Here is a 22,584-nt window from a genome sequence, read left to right on the forward strand (position 1 = left end):
TTCCTGTGGAAAAGGCTGGGTATTTCTAGTTGATGAAAATTTCGCCAGAATTGGGTTTTGGTTTATAATTGGGCTACCAAAAAAGACAGTGTAAGCTGAGGTATCATCAGTGAAGTACAGAATCCAGATGGAAGGGAAGAGGTGTTCTTACCATGTCCACATGGTTCAAGCTACACCTGGAGTATTGTTTTCAATTTAAGGACACATTTAAAGATGGCGTTAATAAAACATGAGCCTTCCCAGCTGAAAATTTTTGTTGAAATCATGTTATATAAGAAAGAGTTGAAGTGACTGAATATTCAGCTTGAAGAGAAAGAACTAAAGATAAACATGTTAGCTGCCTTCCACAATTGGAAAGAATTTTTCTGAGCTGCCCGGAAACCATATCTAGAAACAAGGAGTAGAAGAATTGTCATTCAGATTTCAGCTTAAGTGACACTGCCTCAGCAGTATCTTGCCTTGAAGTAGCCACCAAGTAATTAGTACATAACTGATTTAGCCTTTTGTATATTAGGTATCATTATCTATTCACTAATTTTTTTCTATGAACTTAATTCATTAATTTATTGTCTGTTGGTCTGTTTCTTCTCACTAGAACATCATTTCCCTGATAGTAAGTTTCCCTCTGTCTTGTTCACAGTTATATACAGTACCTTGAACAGTACTACTATAAATTTATTGAATGAACTCATTTATGGGAAAGCAGATTTTGGCTTAATAGAGAAAGAATTTTCTTTCTGTGGGAAAGGGGGAAGAGCTTTCAACCACTGAAGATGTTTTACATTAACTAGTTTTATCTTCATACCATTTGTCATCAGCCAGTTTTTGAGCACTTATATGCTACACATAGGCATGGAAGACATGGCTCAGAGACAGTAACTTTGCCCTAGCTCATGTTGTTAGAACTGAAAATTGTAATCCATCTTGTCTGTTTCCAAAACCACTGGGCTTTCCACTATACCATAAATGGAATAGGGGTTTATGATGATGAATTTTCCCATCACTGGTGGACTTTAGGCAAAGACTAGATGATCATCCATTGGGATACTAAATTATGCTAACTAATGGATTCTTGAGTTGAGTGGGATGGTGGACTAGATCCAACTCTAAGATTCTGTCGTTCTGTGATAGAAGCTGTCCATTCACGATAGAAAGAAATTCTATGACAGGATTTCTTTATGTTGGAAATAACAAAGAAGAAAGGAAACCTTTTTTGAAACTGTTGCTTGGAACCCAAGAATGTGAACTTACACAATTGCCAAAATGTTATCCCTTAATCCTAGCTGGATGGTGAACTTGCATTTCAAATACAATAGCTCCTATAGTCCACAAATAAAAAATGAAAACCAAAACTTTTAAACTATAAAATGGAAAGTTTTCAATGAAGTAAGCAAATTGTACAATAGTTTCATAATTGTTCTGGGTGTCCAAGCAAAGCTCACATAATGAAGTCTTCTTTTTTTTGAGATGGAGTCTCACTCTGTCACCCAAGCTGGAGTGCAGCGGCACAATCTCGGCTCACTGCAAGCTCCGCCTCCCGGGTTCAAGCAATTCTCCTGCCTCAGTCTCCCAAGTAGCTGGGACTACAGGTGCCCGCCACCACGCCTGGCTAATTTTTTGTATTTTTAGTAGAGACGAGGTTTCACCATGTTAGCCAGGATGATCTCGATTTCCTGACTTTGTGATCCGCCCATCTTGGCCTCCCAAAGTGCTGGGATTACAGGCCTGAGCCAAAGCGCCCGGCCACATAATGAACTCTTAAAGGAACGAAAGAATAAAAAATAGATGCAGATACTGGCAATGTCACAAGAGTCATTCTTCAAAAGGAATTAGTCTACCTATTACAGTTTTAGTGTTTATAGGATTAGCTGATACAAATCACTTGAAAATGAAACTGTGTTGTATTCAAGCTATTTATTACATTACAGCTTGAATATATTCAAAATTATGGCAGTGGTTTGGGTCGTTTTGCTTTGTTTTGTTTTTGAGACATGGTCTCACTCTGTCACCCAGGTTGGAGTACAGTGGTGCCATCTCGGCTAACTGCAACCTCCACCTCCTGTGCTGCAGCCATCCTCTCACCTTAGCCTCCCCAGTAGCTGGGACTACAGGTGTGCACCACCATACCCAGCAAATTTTTGTATTTTTGTAGAGATGGAATTCCCCCATGTTACCCAGGCTGGTCCTGAACTCCTGAGCTCAAACAATCCACCTACCTCTGCCTTCCAAAGAGCTGGGATTACAGGCGTGGGCCATGATGTCTGGCCCATTCTTTTTAATCACATACTGAATTTTTTTGGTGAGGGGCCAGTGTAAATCAACACAATTCCTTAATTAGAAATGCTCACCGCAGGTGTCTGAAAGTCTTTACATTTGGACTTGTGAACAAAAAATACTTTGCAAAAAGAGTGTTTTATGATACATAGGTAAAATAATAAACCATGGCTTCTAGATGATCATAACGGACTAACTTTGTGAGAGAGCATTTCCAAACTTTTAAGCAAGTTTCAACTTCCCAATTTTGCTAATTATTTTTGGGTTAGCTTTTCTCCCCGCTAGACAATGCCTCACTCTGCCACCCAAGCTGGAGTGCTGTGGTGATATCAGCTTACTGCTATCTTAACCTCCTGGGCTCAAGCGATCCTCCCATCCCAGCCTCACAAGTAGCTGGGACTACAGGTGCACCACGCCAGGCTAATTTTTTTTTTTTTTTTTTTGGTAGAGCCAAGGTCTCACTATGTTGCCCAGGCTAGTCTCCATCTCCTAGGCTCAAACAGTCCTCCCGCCTCTGCCTTCCAAAGTGCTAGGATTACAAGTGCCAGCCACCATGCCTGGCCTGGTTTAGCTCTTTAATGCTTATAAATAAAAATATTCCTACATAATACTCTTAAAAGTCTGTAAGTTTGTCAGCTATTCATATGAAATTAATATGCTTTTTGATTTACATAAAAATTAAGAGTAAAAGTAACATACTGTCTGTAGAATGTTAAAAATTAGCATGTTTAATCAATCATTACAACATGAAAGTGACTTGTGGTAGCCAAAGGAATCATAAAATCACTGAAAGTGAAAAAGTCAAGTGAATTCAGGGCAAGGTAGATGATTACTAAAAATGTATTTACAAAACTGGATGAAAAGAGTCTTTTCTGGATGCTCATCTAGCATACAGAAATTGCCTGGCAAACGTCAGTTTTCTTCTTTACTATTTATTATATATTCAATAGTTGGCAAAAGGAAACATAGCTATGTAGTTTTGTCTTATTTTATACTATATGTCTATGTACTACTTTTTTTTTTTTTTTTTAACCAGACTTAAAAGAGATGGCTCTTTGGGTAGAGGGGATGGTACAAGAAGAATCACAAACTTTCATTAAAATCCCTGATAATAATTGGATGTATTTATACATTTCTGGTGACTTATAATTTTCAGAGAGCTTTCATGTTAATTCTTTTAATCCTCCCAACATGTTCCTTAAAAGTATGAGTTGAAATTTTGTAAAATAAGTATCTTAAATGGATTATTGGAATTTGCTTTAATGGTCTTTGTTAGTAAATTACAATCTTATCACGTCTTCATTATGTAAACCTGAACAATTTTAAATCAATTTGCTTAATTTTGCTTTAACAACAATGACAAAAACAAAACAAAACAAACAAAACCTTTCTAGCTATTATATAATGGGTCCTATCTCCTTGGCATAAGATTTAGAATAAAAAGTCAGTATGTAATGCCTCCCTATTATAGGCCAATTATGAAATAAACTACTAAAATCTATTTGTTCTTTTGTGTCAGCGTGGTGGGATCCAAGACCAGGAGTTCCATTATTCTGCCTTTGGTTGAAAGCAGCACCCCAAACTCCTTATCAGAGAGTAAGTATAATTCATTCAAAATGATTCTTTCATATAAACATCCTCATTATGTTATAAAAATTTAAGCATCTCTTGGAGCAACTTATCACTATGCAATTCCCAGGAGAAAATTAAAACTTTTGAAAACAACTGAAAATACATGATGGTGATCAACAGTGGAGAAAAAGCCAAGTCAGACATAGGAGAGAATATAGTGTCTGGGAGAAAGCAGCCCACAGTTGTATGCCCACAGCTGAAACATGTGGAATTCCTGATGGCTGGAGCTACAGTAGCTTATTCTCAGACTAAGGTCAATTGTAGTATGCCAACATCCTCATATTCTGCTGAAACACATTTGCCAAAATTGTTCTTTCCTTCATTATATATGCTACTTTTCCTTTTCTCCTCTGGATAGCCCACATTTTTAAATACGTAATTCACTGTCAGAAGAAGATATAATTTCTTTTAAACACATGTAATATATGAAATCATGCCTTTACATCACAAGAATCTTTAGATGTTCTGACTTAGTCTTTATAAAGGTGTTTATTTTAACTCCTCTAAGGAAAAGAATGCATCAATAACATCATGCAATAATAGATTATTATTAAATGTATTGAGAGTAACCCAAATGTTTATGATTTCTGGTTTTACAATTTGGCATTTTTATATGAGTAAGTATAAAGAAAGTGCTTATTTCCAAGATTAAATAAATTCCTGTAGATTACAAAACAGCCAGAACATCTGTGCTTTGTAACCATAAGGAATATTAACACTTCTGCCCCTGCAACAGCCACACCAGCAATTATTTGTTATGTTCTTGACTTTGAACACTCTGACACAATTCATTTTGTGTACCCTGAAGGACACTGAAAACTAAACTAAGATCATTGGTACCTCTTTTGTACTAGGCATTTTGCTAGGCACTTTCATATACATTATCTAACTTAATTCTCACTGCCACCATCCAAAGTGAGTACAAGTGTTCCTAATCACCAGTGATAATTTCTCTTTGGAGAATGATCCAGATTATAGACATTACATTTAATAGCAGCAGTTTTTCTGCAGATCAAATGATGATGAGGTAATTTGAGGCTACCTTGTCCAGTGTGGCAGCCACCAGTCACATGGCTATTTAAATTTCAATCAATAAAAATGAAAAATTCAGTTCCACAGTCTCACTTGCCACATTGCTAGTGAGCAGCTCTTGCCAGCTTTACAACCCAGGAATGTCTTGTCTCAAGGACCTGAGAGCAATTTCTTTGAAATATAATTATCAAAGGATATAGTACTCGTATCTCCTAGTTCCTATGGGAGAGTAGGAGCCTAACTTCAGTGGGCATCTGCTTCAAGTTGCAAAACTATCTTCTAACATAAACATACGAGAAAACTTGGATAGTTTTACTTTGGATAAAGCCAATTAGCAAACACAGATGGCCTATGGCTTTCCTCTAATGTCCTCCAGTACTGTCCACCAGTTCAACCCAGCCCTTAAAAATCCCTACCCCCTCTGCCTCAGTGGAGTCAAGTTCAGAGTTAGTTCTGGCCTCTCATCCCTACTGCAATAGCCTTGAATAAAGTAATGTCATCCTGGCCTATTTTACTTTGGCTGGTACAATTGTTTTTTGTTTATTTGTTTGTTTTTTGAGACAGAGTGTCGCTCTGTCGCCCAGGCTGGAGTGCAGTGATGCAATCTCGGCTCAGTGCAAGCTCCGCCTCCCAGGTTCATGTCATTCTTGTGTCTCAGCCTCCTGAGTAGCTGGGACTACAGGCACCCGCCACCGCACCCGGCTAATTTTTTGTATTTTTGGTAGAGACGAGGTTTCACCATGTTAGCCAGGATGGTCTCCATTTCCTGACCTTGTGATCTGCCCGCCTTGGCCTCCCAAAGTGCTGGGATTACAGGCGTGAGCCACCACGCCCAGCCGCCTGGTACAATTTTTGCTTTAACACCAGTTTTCAGAAAATGAAAGTAGTAATTCAAAGTAGTGTAAGCCAAGTGCAGTGAACCATGCTGGAGTGCAGTAGTCCCAGCTATTTGGGAGGATGAGGCAGGAGGAACACTTGAGCCAAGGAGATCAAATGTAACCTGGGTAACATAGTTAAACCCTATCTCAAAAAAAAAGTGTAAGTCTTAGTTCATACTGAAAATAGCTTTAATGTTTTCTTAAGCTGAATGATCTACATAAGTAATCATATACAGGTAATAATATGGCAAAGTGAAATGATTTGATTACAGAAATAAATCCTATTCCAGGATTTAAGGAGGTAGAGTTGCAATTACATAAGCTATACCTGACACCACTTCAGCATCACACATATTTATCACCCGGTTTAGCTGTTCTACTGTGAATACGTGATGGAAAAGGTAGCCAAGTTTTTTGGTCTAGTAATACTTTCTTCTGGAACATGGCCTTCCTCTAGCTGAACATAGCAGAAGACCCCAGCTAGGTTCACTGATGGGTCTTTCTATAATAGCAATCTATTTCCATTATGATCTCAGGCCCGGCCAAGGCCACACACATTTCAAATCTATACTCTCAGGTCTTCCTAGAATTTATATTCTCTGCAAATTCAAGGAATTAATCATCGTGTCTTTTAGCTTTTTCTCAGAGTTTTCCCAAAGTTAAATCACTGTTAATAAAACATACATTCTTCACAGAATAAATTCAATAGTTTGTAGAGAAACAGCTCTTCAGGGTGATTTTCTTTTCTTTCTTAGTGGCATCCCAGGGGATTTACTTCCATCATCATCCGAGCACCAAAGAGGATTAAAAATGTTGGCTACCATTTAGCCCTATTTCCTGGTTGAACTACTTTTTTTTTTTTTTCTTTAACCAGACTTAAAGAGATGGCTCTTTGGGGAGAGGGGATGGTACAAGAAGAATCACAAACTTTCATTAAAATCCCTGATAATAATTGGATGTATTTATACATTTCTGGTGATTTATAATTTTCAGAAAGCTTTCATGTTAATTCTTTTAATCCTCCCAACAATCCTATGGCGTTGGTGTTCATATATGCCCTATTTTACCAAAACAAAACAAAACAAAACAAAACAAAACAAAAAACTAGGAAACTTAAAGACACGGAGTAGCAATCCAAGCTTACAGAAGAATTGTCTGCCTCCACTGTCCCCACTTCTCACGCTATTCCGATTTCCAGTTCCAATCCATGGAAACTTGTGCTTGGGCTCCTACCACTTGACTAAAACTACTCTCAACAAGGTCTCCAGTAACCTCTATGTGGAACCCTTTCAGTCCTTATCTACCCAGACTATCATCAGCACTTGATTCTGTGGGTCACACACCTGCTTGATTTCTGGAACACTACACTCATTTATTTTTTCTCTTGCTTAACCTGTTTCTCTTTTAAGGACTCCACTTCCTCTATCTCAGAGCTTCCCAACAAACAGGAAGCAAAGAGATACTGTTTCACCCATGTGGGACCTGGAAGTACAGAACCTCCTTGCTGATTGCTATCATTAGAAGCATTTTTATTTCATGCTCCTGTGATGGTCATCCAAGAAAAGTGGATCTGAAAGTGTGCCTCCCTCCTTCCCAGCATCACATGGCACTCACTGCTCTATTGAGTAGATCTGGGAGTGGCCAAGTTGGACATCAACTTTAGCAGCCCAAAGAGGAGAGTGCACAGCTCAAGATATAGCTGCCTGTGCTGGGGAAGCCAGGTAGGGGTTCTTTCCTATTGGAGCTGCACTCAGGATAAAATTCTGTCTTCAAATATATTAGTGTTTATTTCTTATGGCATAATGTTTAGAAATAAATAAATAAATATATAAAATTTGTGCTAACTACAATTTTAGTAGTATTATTTCTAGCTGCAGTATGACTATCTTAATAATGTGTTTGTTCATCAGGAGAAAATTTGATTATATTCAAAATCATCTTTGCAAGAAATTTACTATTACATTTGTCACTGAAGAAAAGGGATGATAGATTCTTTAGATATAATTCCAACTGTCATAAATTGTTAAGTGGTTATAAAAAAAATTCTCACTTTTTAAACTACCTACTCATGTGAACATTTCTCACCCATGGTAATGATCACACATAATTAGAAAGAAAGTATACCAATTTCAAACATAAAATCTGATATTAAAGAGTTAGGTTAAATATTACATCAATTCAATATTTAGCACCCCTACTACTTTTTAAAAATTTTCTTATTATAGTTGTAGAATATAAAGAAAGTATTAAGAATTGTGTCCCTACCAAAAAAAAGATGTCTTAAAATTCAATACCTCAAAATAAGACCTCATTTGAAAATAGGTTCTGATACGCTTTGGATGTTTGTGCCATCCAAATCTCATGTTGAAATGTGATCCTCAGTAGTAGAGGTAGGGCCTGGTGGGAAGTGTCTGTGTCATGGGGACAGATCCTTCGTGAATGGCTGGGTGCCATCCTCGAAATAATGGGTGAGTTCTTGTTCTATACATGCAGGATCTGGCTGTTTAAAAGAATGTGGTACCTCCACTCCCTCCTCACTCCTTCTCTTGCCATGTAACACTTCCTGCTCTCCTTTTGCCTTCCCCAGTGATTGTGAACTTCCTGAGGTCCTCACAAGAAGCAGATGCCCGTGCCACACTTCTTAAATAGCTTGCAGAGCTGTGAGCTAAATAAACCTCTTTTCTTTATAAATTACCCAGTCTCAGGTATTCCTTTATAGCGATGTAGAAACAGCCTAATACAGGGTCATTACAGATGTAATTAGTTAAAACAAAGTCATACTAATGTAGAGTGGACCTCTAATCCAATATGTGTTCTTATAAGAAGATGGCCATGTGAAGACGGAGAGACACACAAGGAGAACACCGTGTTAAGACGAAGGCAGATACTGAATTGCTGCAAGTTGAGGAACACCAAAGACTGATGGCAAACCACCAGAAGCAAGGAAGAGGCAAGGAAGGATTGCCATACAGGCTTCAGAAGGAACATGGCTCTGCTGACATCTTGATTTTGGACTTTTAGTCTCCAGAAACATGAGATGATAAATATTTGTTGTTTCAAGCCATCCAGTTTGTGGTACTTTGTTATAGTGGCCCTGAGAAACTAACACAGAAAGTAAAGAAAAATGTCATGCAGCCTTATATAAACACTCCTAAGTGTCTCACAGTTTACCCAGCATGTCATACAAATGCTATTTTCCATGTTTGCTATGACATGTAAACAGTTGGGAAGCACAGTCCACCACTATTTCTGAAAACACTGGCATTTCCTAGGAGGTTTTGTCCTTGATCCTCTTCTCCTCTCATAGTTAACCCATTCTTGCTGGGTAATTTTACCTACTCAGTTTGCACCTGAATGTTAATTATTTCAAATCTGTGTCCCCAAGGCCAGGTGTCTTTAAGCCCAGATATCTCTCTTGAGTCCCAGATTCTATACCCAACTACCTATGACACTTGGAGGTCCTACAGTCATTGAGACTCCAAAATACAATTGGGACAATTAAAAAAAAAAACAAAAAACAAAACTCTTGAGTGGCCTAAATTTAGATTATCAAGAGGGGCTTGGAGATGTAGGTGTTTGGGCATTGCTTCAGGATATAGCTTTATTATTTTCTTTTTGTTTTAGCCAGAGATCCATCCCTAGGACCTTTCTTGAGCTCATCTCCCATCAAAGTGAAGACAGTGTGAAGAATCATTCCTGGAAAATGTCATCATGTTGAGGAATATCAAATGCTGGCTAGATGTAGTATACAATCCATGACAATTCATTCACCCTAAGATACAGCCAAACGTGCCACATATAACAGCTACCTAGCTCATGGTGTTAAAAAGAAATTATTCACTGGACATTTGTTGAAAATGATAAGACAGAATTTGTTTGAGCTGCTGCAGTAGAAGAGAAAGACTTTAGTACAGAACTAAACTCAATTTTGCAGAAATAAAATGTGGGAGGCTTTTTAAACATCTGGGTGTACTAAAGAAAAAGTGCTGAAGGACAGGACGTTAGTGGGGGTTGGCTCAAAATGATTAGTCTGTCTTTATCTGTTAATTGGAGCTTATCAGAGTTAGGCTCCTACACTCCCAAGGAGACTGCACAACAGGCCCTATCTTTCTTGTTGATTACATTTCAAAGGGATGGCTCCCAGGTCCTTGAGAAAGACATTCCTGGAATGTAGAGGATACATCTCAAAGAGAGAAAAGATTTACAATAGCAAGTTTTCTAAAGTAAATGCTCTAAGAAAAGAGAGATGGGGGCCTATACTCAGGTTTTGGGCTGGAATGAACAGTAAATTCTTTTGGCAGTGTTGAGTTTTCTCAGGCAGGCATTTTAAGGAATCTGGGTTTGTCATCCTGGGAACACAGCCTTGAGCTTATAGAAACTATGCTAATGTTTGCCCACGCCTCTTAGTTGGGAGGGCAGGAGGAGTTGGGAGAAATAGTTTGTGCTTTCAGTTGCTGCTCTTATAGGCCACGATTGAGGCCTACTCAAGAAAAGGGCTTAGAGGAGCCTAACCAAAGTTTGCTCAAGGAGAGTCTTTGTCAACAACTATAGGGACCAATATAAAGTTCCTCTCATCACACTAGTGTTCTTAAAGCTGTTAAGTTTTCACTATATTTTAAATAATTAATAATCCATATTTACGCCTTTTATGAAAAGCATGGGTCAGACTAGATGAACTTGAGATGTCTATTAACATCAATGTCCAAGAGGCAGAAATTTAATTCATATTAATGGGGTTAGAATAGAATGTTTTAGAAAAGCAAATGATGAGCCTTCTGATACCTCTGTCTTTGGCTTGTATCTTTCATTGTAAGTAAGCAACTGGACTCTGTACCCTTCTTAGATATCTTGTGTTGAAACATGCTTTTTTTCTTGAAGGAAAAACGCAAATCATTGAACAGATATTTATTAAGTACCTACTATAAATTAGGAACTTTTGTAGCCATTGAAGTCACAGCAGTAAACAAGACCAACAGATGTCTGTCTTGAGGCTCACATTCTAATGCTGGGAGACAGACAATAAGTAAATAAATAAGACCATTTCAGATAGAAAATTTTATAGAAAATTACTACAAAATAACACAAACAGGGCGCAGTGGCTCACACCTGTAATCCCAGCAGTTTGGGAGGCCAAGGCGGGCAGATCACCTGAGGTCAGGAGTTCAAGACCAGCCTGGCCAACATGGTGAAACCCCGTCTCTACTAAAAGTACAAAAATTATCCAGGTGTAATGGCGCACACCTATAATCCCAGCTACTCAGGAGGCTGAGGCAGGTGAATCACTTGAACCCAGGAGGCAGAGGTTACATGAGCTGAGATTGTGCAACAGCACTCGTGCCTGGGCAATAGAGCGAGGCTCCATCTCAAAAATAATAATAATAATTCAAACAGGATTATTTTATAATAATTGTGATGTGATAGAGTGATGGAGTGGGAGGGATCTGCTTTAGATGCAGAGGTCAGAGAACCTCTCTGAGCAGGTATTTGAATGATCCTACGGGCATAACAAAGATTTGGGGGAAAAGCATTCAGGTCGAGGGCACATGTGCAAATGCCTCGATGTGGAAATAGTTTTGATGAGTTAATAGAACAGAAAGGAACAGCTGAAGCATAATGAATAAGCAGGGAGTGGTCTGAAATGTGGTCAGAGAGGAAAGTCTGGTAATACAGGGCCTTATGGGCAGTTGTGAGGAGTTTGCACTGTATTCTAACTGCAATGGAAACTTGTGAAGGATTTTAAGCAGAGGGGTGAGAACATCAGACTTATAGATAAATCTTTTTTAAAAATCATTTTGGTTTTCTGTGAAAAAAGATTGATAAGGGGCCAGATTGGAAGTAGGAGAGCAGTTTTGAGGGTATTCAAAAATTCTGGAGGAATTGTGATGATGGCTTGTTCTCAAGTGGTAGTAGTAAAAGATGGAAAGATATGAATGAATTCAAGTTATATTTGAAAGCGTAAGTGACTTGTGAGTGGATTAAGTAAATGAAAAGGAGAATAAAGCTAGATGTATTTTTGAGGGAAATACTGGAGGAAAATAGGTTTGGAGAGATGGAAAAGACTTAAGTGTAAAAGGAAATGTCAATCAGGCGCCGCATATACGAATCTAGAATTCGGGAAGGGTAAAAACTCAAGATGTCTATTTGGGAGTCATCAACATATGGACATTTCTTAAACACGCCAGCTGTAGGGTTTGGGAAACACAAAACAGAAACATTTTAACCAAATGGGCAGATGAGGCAAATGTAGTTGTCTGTGTTATTTATTACATTTTATGGTAGTTATTATGTATTGCACATATGCATTTTATATGCTATATGTTAAATGTGCCCTTAGGCACACTCAGAAATATCAAGGGGGAAGAGAGAGAGAGAGAGAGGCCTTGCCATTAAGTTTTATAGTGTTGTAATCCTCAAAATACATATCAGTTTCTCAAGTCAACAGGCTCCACTTATTATGTGTGCTCCACATAATAAGAACAGTACACTCACTGTGTGGTAGAAAGGCAGAGAGCAGAAGTATCAGTCATTATCTCCAGTGGCATTCCTACCTTATTGCTCAACAACTGTAATAAATTCAGTGACGCTTAGCTGTCACTCACTTCTGGATACAAGAGGGTGGAGCAGAAGAACTTTAAACAGAATTGCTTTCATGGCACATCTGAGGCTATGGCACATTGTGTCATGTAGGATTACTGGATAATTGCAGCAAATCTTTCATGGCACATCCTCAAAGAGTGTCAGACTGGCCCTGTAGCAACCAGCAGGCAAACTGACCATAGTTTACTTATGCGTAATCTCTATTTCTCAAGCATCAAACAAATTGTCCTTTTTATGAGATTGTATATTATCCTGCAGCAGGTCAAACAACTCTCGAATTCGGTCAACACTATTCAGATATTAGAGATGTTCATTTGGAAAAGTGTCTTTTTCATTGGCTCTGTGCTTAGCCACGGTGTAATCACACCCCCAGTCTCAGCATTATTAATAATAATGAAGTCTTAGCATTATTGTCATTTCATAACTATTACTGTGCACCCAAAGTTTAACAATGAGTTTGTAGAATTACCAAGGAAAATTATACTTCTGAATCTTGGGCTGAGTTTTACACAGCCCAATCATTATGTTAAATGATTACTTCAAGCTTTAATTTTCTATTTTTTTTAAATGAATGTCATACATTACTAATAGAAACTATTCCAATCAAGTAGTCTTCTAGTCTTGCCTAAATGCTTCCAGTGATCAAGAATTTTTACCTCCCTGACATATTCTGTTCTAAGGTAGCAGAGTAGTTTAATATTGATGTAGTTCTGGTATATTCAGCAGTGGTTGGCACATAATAGAGCTAAAAATATTAACTCACAAGCTTTGGATTAAGTAGTTATAGCTTCAGATCTCATTTCTGCTTCTTTAAGGCTGTGATATTGGAGACATTAATCTTCTAAGCCACACTTTCATCATTTATAAAATGTGGCTGAATATTTACCTTATAGGGCTTTTTGTAAGTACTAAATGTGAAGTGCTTAGAACAACATTTGGCAATACTGGTCATCAATAAATGGTAGTGAGATACAACATTATTGCCACCCTATGATGAGTTCTCCCTTGTACCTTTCACCCCATGACTCTCACCCATTTGGGCCATTAGAATTGCAGTCTAAAGCTTCCAGTGCTTTAAAAGGGTGACATCAAGTGACACAAGACTTCAGGTTGTCAAATTCTTCAAGAAGGATCTGGATGAATTAGTGACCCAATTCCTCCCCACCCTGGTTCCTCCCATTCTGACTACATGAAGATTCTGAAGTAATCCATTGGCCCTAAGAGTCAAAAAATTGGTGCGCTTCCAAATAAAAGGAATAAATTACTCTCCTCTTCTGAGCTGAGGAGGAGTTAGAGGAGAAGAAAGAATGTGAGACTTTAACAGTTCTCCAGACCCGATTCACCTTGGTGCTCCCTACCCCTCACTCAACATGGCAAAACCCCATCTCCAGTAAAAATACAAAAATTATCCAGGCGTAATGGCACGTGCCCATAATCCCAGCTACTTGGGAGGCTGAGGCAGGAACTCAGGACCTGTAGGAGGAACTCAGGAGAAGTCATCACATATCATACATGGTTTGCATACATGCAGATGTACCCACCCAAGAAGGAAGTGAGAGGTGGAGTCTCACTTGTGCCTCCTTAATTAAGTCCCATACTCTGTTGCTAGCCTGGGAGAAGGAGACCCTTTTTCTTGCCACAAAAGCACCAAGCCAAACTGGATTAACTGCATTGACTCAGAGGTGAGGCTTCATCTAATTCACAGGAAGATAGTGGAGGCCCTAGATGGGTAAATTTGTGGGCATGGCACTGTGCTGTCTTCCCACAGCCTTGAGAGTCAACAGATTATCTGAAGCATTTCCCAGGCTGTTATACTCTGGGCAACATGAAGCAGAGACTGCGAAAGGGCAAACTGTTAGGCCAAAGATCTCAGGCAGTTCCAGAGTTTTACATAGCCCAATGAGCTCAGGGAACTTCCAGATACCTTCTTTGGCTGAGAATGGTCCAGGTACAACCCTGAGAGCATGAAGACCTGAGGAATCCTCAGGCTGGGATATAAGGGTTTGGTGTGGAAACCTCAGCAGATAACATTGTGGAAGGCTGACTATCCTTGAGGACTGGATAGACCTGAAAACTGAAGACCTCAACAACATATAACAAGAGTGGAAAGCCTTAGGAGGGCAAGGATTTTTGCCAACTTTGTTCTGTGATGTATGTCTGATGCATAGGCACTCAATAAATACTTGTTTAAAGAATGAAGGAACAAAGGAAGGAATAAGATAGATGAGGACCAAGGATTATGTGCTCCCTTTCCACTGATGTCAAGGTGAATTAGTTATCAATTTCTGCATAATAATATTATTACAAAGTTTGCCACTTAAAAGAACACACATTTATTAATCTCATAGTTTCTATGGGTAGGGAATGTCAGGTAGGCTTAGCTAAGTACCTCTGCTTAGAGTCTTATAAGACTGCAGCCAGGCCGGGCATGGTGGCTCACGCCTATAGTCCCAGCACTCTGGGAGGCTGAGGTGGGAGGATCACTTGAGGCCAGGAGTTGAAGATCAGCCATGGCAACATGGCAAGACCTCATCTCTACAAAACAATTTTAAAAATCAGTCATGCATGGTGGTTTGCACTTGTAGTTCCAGCTACTCGGGAGGCTAAGGTGGGAGGATCACTTGAGTCCAGGGTATTGAGGCTACAAGTGAGCCGTGATTGTGCCAATGCACTCTAGCCTTAGTGACAGAGCAAGAAACTGTCTTGAAAACAAAACAAAAGAAAACAGAAAGACTGAGACTGCTGGGGCTATGATCTCATCTGAAGCCTGACTTGGGGAGGACCCACTTCCAAGTTCACTCAGGTTGCTGGTAAATTTTATTTCTTTTGCAGCTGTAGAACTGTTCATTTGTGGTGGTAGCCTTATTTGCTGGCTGACTGTTGACTGGAAGCCATCCTCAGCCAGCGGGCTGCCCACTCACCATGTGCAGTTCCTCAACATGGCTGCTTGCTTCCTCAAAGCCAACGAGAGAGAAAGAAGTCAGCAGCACAGTCTTATGTAACATAATCACACACATACAATTGAATACATGGAATCATTAAAATCCCATCACTTTTGCCATAACCTATTGGTTCAAAGCAAGTCATAGGTTCTGCCCACATTCAATGGGAAGTGACCACAGAAGGCATGAATATCAGGAGGCAGGGATTATGGGGGCCACCTTAAGATTCCTTCTGTAACACAGGGCACAGTTATTGTTTTCAGAATCAAACCTGGGAGAATGTGGAGGGGGAGAATCTTGAACTCACCTAGTTTACACTGAATAGCTTTTTTCCTACAACTGGGGACTTGAGATAAAATCTGATAGACATAAAAAATAAAATTACATTTTGCAGACCCTAATACGTAATTTTAAAATTTCTACCTAAGCATAGGAACTACTGACTTTATATTAGCAAATGTTCCTCCTCTCTAATTTCTATCTGGTGGTCATATTTCTACCTGTTGGTACCATAGAAATATAATGTATCTTTTACCCGATAACCCTTCAAATATTTTAACATGGCTACACTGTGTCTCAAAATTCTTCCAAGTTAGTATTCTTAGGCTTGTTAATCATGTATCACACAAAAGTTTTCTAGATCTTTCCAATGTAGTTGCTACTATCTCTACATGCCCAAATATATTTGTCTCTTTTAAAGACAATTGCCTAAAACTAGGTTTTGTGTTTTATATAAAAAATTTTATCTAGAATTCTCTAATTTCTGCTAAATGGGATTATATTTCTCTTGACAGTATAATGATAAAGAACTTTTAAAACAATGGGAATAACATTCTAAGAAAAACAACATACTATAGCGACAACTCTGAGGATGTAGTAGGAACTTGAGCTTTGTCACCCCTTTTAGACTCTTCATAAATGCTAACACTTATTGTGATTGTTCTAATAACTATTGTCAGTAAGAAAAACCATTACTGATAGCATCTACTTATAAAATGTAATTAATTAGTTTAAAAGTAAATATTATGTAACTAGAATGAATTGTATAATATCTTATTTATAAAATAAGATAGAACATGTGGAGAACATTATGGATGTTTTTAAAATGTGAGAAAATGGCAGATGGCAAAAACATCAGTAAAATCCAAATGGAAAATCAACCTATTCAGAAAATAAAACAGTTTTGTAAGGATTTTGTATTTCTCACTTTTCTGTTATGTTATGCAAGCAATGACTCGGTTTCTGGTGATGTCGAAGATGATTGCATGTTAGGCAACATAATTCTAGCATTAAAGGTATTACTTCGTGCATTGACAACTGCCACCATCTTTCCAGGTTTCTCAAACTGCATGAGTAGCTTGCAAGCTGACATAATTATGCTGCTCTCATTAGCAATTTAAGTACAGCTGGAAAAAGCTTATTTGGATCTTATCCCAGTGGTTCCCAATGAGAATCCTGCAGATGTGCTGCAGTAGCTAGGGAGCCACTGCATCCCAGGGATGTTTTGTCACTGCTCTTGAAATGCATTGTCTCTTTCTAAGCATTGTACAGCATGGCCTCATGGGCAAAGCTGGGGAACAGTTCAAGATTTATAAGGTTTATTCCTGTCCCTGGAGCAGATTTCTGGGAAACCAAAAAAGGAACAAATAACAGATATGTCTGTATCAGCAAAACTTAGTGGAGTAAAACTTTTCTGTTTAGTAACATGAAACCGTTTTGTAAGGGTTTACATTTTCCACTTGCTTCTTCTCATTTTTTATCCATTTTGTCCATTTCCCCACCCATGTTTTGTTGGCCTCCCTCTATCACCTCCAAAGCTGTTTTTCTTTTCTTTTGAATTCTGGTAACATATACATGAAATTTACCACTTTAACCATGTTTAAGTATATAGTTGAGTAGTGTTAAGTCCATTTACACTGTTGTGTAGCCAATCTCCAGAACTCTTCTCATGTTGCAAAACTGAAACTCCTATACCCATTAAACAACTCTTCATCATCCTCATCCCTGCACCCCAGCCCTCTGAAACCTTTATTCTACTTTGTGTCTCTATAAATTCCACTACTCTAAGTACTTCATATAAATGGAATCATGGAGTATTTGTCTTTTTGTGCCTGGCTTATTTCACTCAGCATAAAGTCCTCAAGGTTATCCACATTATAGCACATGTCAGAATTTTCTTCCCTTTTAAAAAACTGACTTGCCACATTTTGTTTATCCATCGGCAGACACTTGAGTTGCTTCCTTCTTTTGGCTATTGTGAATAATGTTGCTGTGAACTTGGATGTATACTTATGTCTGAGGATTGATTTCAGTTCTTTTGGGTATATGGACAAAAGCAGAACTGATGGATCACATGGTTATGTTTTTAATTTTTTGAAGAACTGCTGTACTGTTTTACATAGAAGCTGCATCATTTTACATTCCCATCAATAATAGACAAGGATTCCAATTTTTTCACATCCTTGCCAACACTTGTTTTGTTTTTGTTTTTACAGTATTTGTTATGGTCAGAATTGTGTCCTCTCCAAATTTCTATGTTGCAGTCCCAATCTCCAGTGCCTCTGAATGTAACCATATTTGGGGATAGGACCTTCGGGGGATAATTGAGTTAAAAGGAGGTATTTAGGGTGGGCCAGAATTCAATCTGATTGATGTCCTTACAAGAAGAGGAGATTAGAATATACAGAGAGAAAGCAAGGATGTGCACACACAAAGGACAGGCCATGCCAGGACACAGCAAGAAGACAGCCATCTGAATGTGAAGGAGAGAGATGTCAGAAGAAACCAAACCTGCTGGCACCTTGATCCTGGTCCTCCAGCTTCCAAAACTGTGAGAAAATAAGTTTCTGTTGTTTAAGCCACCCAGTCTGTGGTATTCTGTTATGGTGGCCCTAGAAAACTAATCAGTAGCCATCCTAATGGGTGTGACCTGGTATCTCATTGTGGTTTTGATTGGCATTTTTCTAGTGATTAGTGATGTTGAGCATCTTTTCATGTGCTTGTTAGCCATGTATGCCTTCTTTGAAGGAATGTCTGTTCAAGTCCTTCACCCAGTTTTGTTTGTTTTTAGAGACAAGGTCTTACTCTATCACCCAGGCTGGAGTACAGTGACATGATGATTGCTCACTCTAGCCTAGACTAAGTGAGCTGCACATCTCATTCTCCCAAGTAAGCTAGCACTACAGGCAAGTGCCACCACCTCTGGAGAACTGTTTTAATTTTTGTAGAGATGGGGTCTTGCTATGTTCCCCAGGCTGTTTGCCCAGTTTTTAATTGGGTTGTTTGATTTTTTTTGTTGTTGAGTTATAGGAGTTCTTTATATATTCTAGATGTCAATTCTTTATCAGGTATATGATTTGAAAATATTTTATCTTATTCTGTGAGCTGCCTTTTCACACTGTGGGTTGCCTTTTCACACTATGGATTGTATCCTTTGATACACAGAAGTTTTAAATTTTGATGTGGTCCAATGTACCTAATTTTACTTTTGTTGCCTGTGTTTTTGGTGACATATCTAAAAAAAAAAATACTGCCAAATTCAGTGTTCTGCAGCTTTTCCTCCGTTTTTGTTTTTGTTTTTGTTTTTCTAAGAGTTTAATAGTTTTAGCCCTTGTGTTTAGGTCTTTGATTGATTTGGAGTTAATTTTTATGTATGGTATAAGGTAAGGGCCCAACTTTATTCTTTTACATGTAGATATCCAATTTTCCAAAGCTAATTTTATAGCCAGTCTTCCTATACTCAAAGTTGAGTATGGGAAATCAACATTTGGGACAGGATCTAAACTGAGTTTCTAATTCCCTAAAAGCAATTTCCGGATTCCCCACCTTAACCCTTTCTATGACAAAGCAGGGGTCAAGAATGCAGGTTCAAAGTATGTCATTCAGAAAACACAGCTCCCACACAGACAAAAACCTGTGCTAGTCACACAAAGGACACTTCAGGTGGGATGTCTCAACTCCCAGGACTCCCAAAGCTGTCCCAAATATTCTCCACTGTATTAAGGATTGGTGACTTTTATACATCATTTAAAATTCTACTCAGTTTCACTTCTTGCTCTAGCACTTCCTCACAGGTTTTGACTGGCTCTGATGCAGTGGGTTCCTTCAGAAACTCTGGGCACTCATACCCGCACAACCTGGAAGTTCAGGGAGGTCAACACCTGTGGGCCTGCTCTTAACTAATGGGCTATGGGAGCTGATGGATAAATGCTTCCCCATTTCACTCTCTAGTTAGAGTCTTCACATGTACTACACAAAACTTCTCAGATGGTCCAGGCAGAATCAAGTACCAGTCACCTGTAGCTTTGGCCAATGTGATACTATAACCTTGTTTGCTTCCCTTCATTCTCTGTTTGACTCCCCTTAGTCTGCCCTGCAGCTTGATGGTACCCCATTCTCAAATAAACTCCAACCACACAAACCATTGTCTCAGGTTCTGCTTTCTGGAGAATCCAGGCTAAGGCAGACATTATGGAGTTATGAAATACCTCGTTCCTGATACAGTGCCTGCCTACCCACATTGATGCTCTTCTGGCTTGTTTCCTTGGCTGAAACAGGATGGAGGAGACTAGAAAAGATAGTGGAGAATCTAGAGCGGATTGTGTATACACAGTAATAGAATTCCTTTATATCTCATTGTTTTATCACTTCAGGAAATCGACCCATCTCCAGACTTTCCCACCAGCCACTTCCAAATGGCAAGAATGGAAAATTAGTTTGACAACAGTGTCTGCAGGAACTCATTTCTCAGTATGTCATTAATTATGTGCTGCAAGAGTTTTCTACATTATGCATCAATCAGAAAGCTGATCCATAAAGAACCTTCTTGCTGAAGCAGAGTGGGTGGCAGTCTCCTGGTAAGTTAAACAGATGTACTGAGTGACACGTAGTTTCACTTAATGGTAGAAATAGAAGAGAAATAAGTGCACGGGGCTCTGGAGAGAATCTCTGAGCTGGGTAGTCAGGAAACACAGTCTCTGGTTACCTTTGTTATCAAGACAAATAATAGCTCACAGGCTCTCCCAAACTCCATCTGCCTTTGCCAGCTCACCTAGCAAGCAGGTGCTTTGGGTTCAATTTCAGCTGGGCTTCCAGAAACTGCAGCTGGATGGTCTGAGGGCATGAGAGATGGTCTTCCATAAAGTTGAACTCTGGATACAAAGAAACAGTCTGAAGGTTGCTGTGCAGAGAGGCAAAGACAGAGTCTGCCACCAGGTCACCCAGGAGAAGGAGATTTAGGCAGAGTCCCCAAGGCAAAGCCAGAACAGATCCTTAGAAACCCATACATAGAGGATACCTTTTATGGTGTATCCTCAACCACAACCCTGGATGGGAGATGAACTGGTAAGGACACTGAGACAGTTCAGACATCCTCTCAATTTAGTCTCTGGTCCCTTGTTACGCCAAGTGGGATTCATGAAATAACAGTATCAGCATCACCTATGAGTCAGTTAGACATGCTGAATTGGGCATGATGGCGTGCACCTATAGCCAGCCCTAGCTACTCAGGAGGCTGAGGTGGGAGGATCCCTTGAGCCCAGAGGATCCCAGAGGATCGAGGTTACAGTGAGTGATGATTGCACCGCTGTACTCCAGCCTGGGCAAGACAGCAAGGCCCCGCTCTAAAAAATAAAATAAAAGAATGCAGAATCTCACCTCCATCCCAGACCTGCTGAATCTTGAATCAGATTATGCATTTTTAATAAGATCCCTGATTGTTGCTCATTCCCACTTTACTAAAGTTTGAGAAGTGTCAATGGGTCGATTGTGGTAGTATATGTTTTCTGGTTGTTTATGAGCATTTTGGCTCAGGGGTTTTCAATAGGCAGAGAAAGGTACAACTCCCCCAGGAACATTAGGAAGTAGGGAGGTGGTGTATTTTTGTCATAATGACTGTGGAGATTACTAACACTTAGTGGGCAGGTGTCAGGGTTGCTAAATATTCTGCAAAATGTGGGTTAGTCCCCATAGAGCTAAGAATTGTCCCAGACAAATGCCCCTAGTGTTCCTAGTGAGAAACATGTTGACAATTTCTTCTTTATCTGTAAAATAAGCATTTGAGCTAGATGGACTCCAGTGTTTCTCTCAGCTGTAAGAATCTTCCATTCTATCACTGTTTTCACACTGATTGATAATAGAAAGTTATTAGGGCTGTCTTTCCTTCCCTCTAATTCAGGCTGCTGTAATCCTAAATCATTTTCATTTAGTTCATCCAATGAAACGAGTTACAGAGATTAACCTTAATGAACGTAAATTCATTACCACTCCCTGTTAAATATAACTTGATCTTTCTGGTTAAAAGTCAAAGAGCACTTTCAGTTAATTAAATGTGTGTGTCATTACGATGCTGATAACACAAAGTAGTCTGAAAATACACTCAACAAGTCCTTTGTTAGTTAGCAATTGAAGGCAATTATTTCCCTGTCAGAGTTTAGCTGGAGTGGCTCTCTTTCCACTCACACCACCTCTGTCCTATTTGGATCTAGCTGAAGATCTTGCTGGAGTAGCATGGCAGTAGGGACGCTGGAAGAGATGGCAGTTCTCCAACAGCTGTTTAACATTGCCTCAAAAGAGAGAGCAACAGGCAGCAAACACGTGGAGAGTCATAAGCAGGGCTGTTGAGCCTGACTGCACTGATAACTTTCCGAATGTGTGGGGCTAGTGGAGCAGATGAAGTAAGGCTGGAACTGGTAGACCTATTGGAGAATCAGAGTTAACCATCGGGCTCCTCTTGGGCGGGATGTCCCTATTTGAAAATGAAAACACAAGTTAATTGCTGTTTACCCCCACTACAGTACTGTCAGGAAAAAGGAAAGCCTCTACTGAAAATGTGAACTTCTTAGGTGAAAAGTGGTGTCCACCTGTAAGGTGCTACTAGAATTTATCATTGTGCTATACTTGACACATAGTACAGGTTCAAATGTTAAGAAATTACATCACAGAAAAAGTACTTTTAATCACCACAGCTAAAGGAAAAAGCAATATCCTAGAGGAGATTATTTTTCCTTGGAGTGTTTGTCCTGGGATTCTGTGTAGCACTATGTCAGTGCACTAGCCATATCATCTTCTAGCTTCAAAAATTAATGACGTGACACCTGCTATGTACCCACAAAAATTAAAAATGAAAAAATTAATGGCGTGGATGAAAAGCATAGGCTTTTGATAGTTTACACATGCTTCCTCTATTGATACATGTTGGTAACTGGTTACTGAGCTAAGCAAATAGGAGA

This window comes from Papio anubis, chromosome 6 (assembly GCF_008728515.1).
Source record: "Papio anubis isolate 15944 chromosome 6, Panubis1.0, whole genome shotgun sequence".
Lineage (NCBI taxonomy): Eukaryota > Metazoa > Chordata > Mammalia > Primates > Cercopithecidae > Papio > Papio anubis.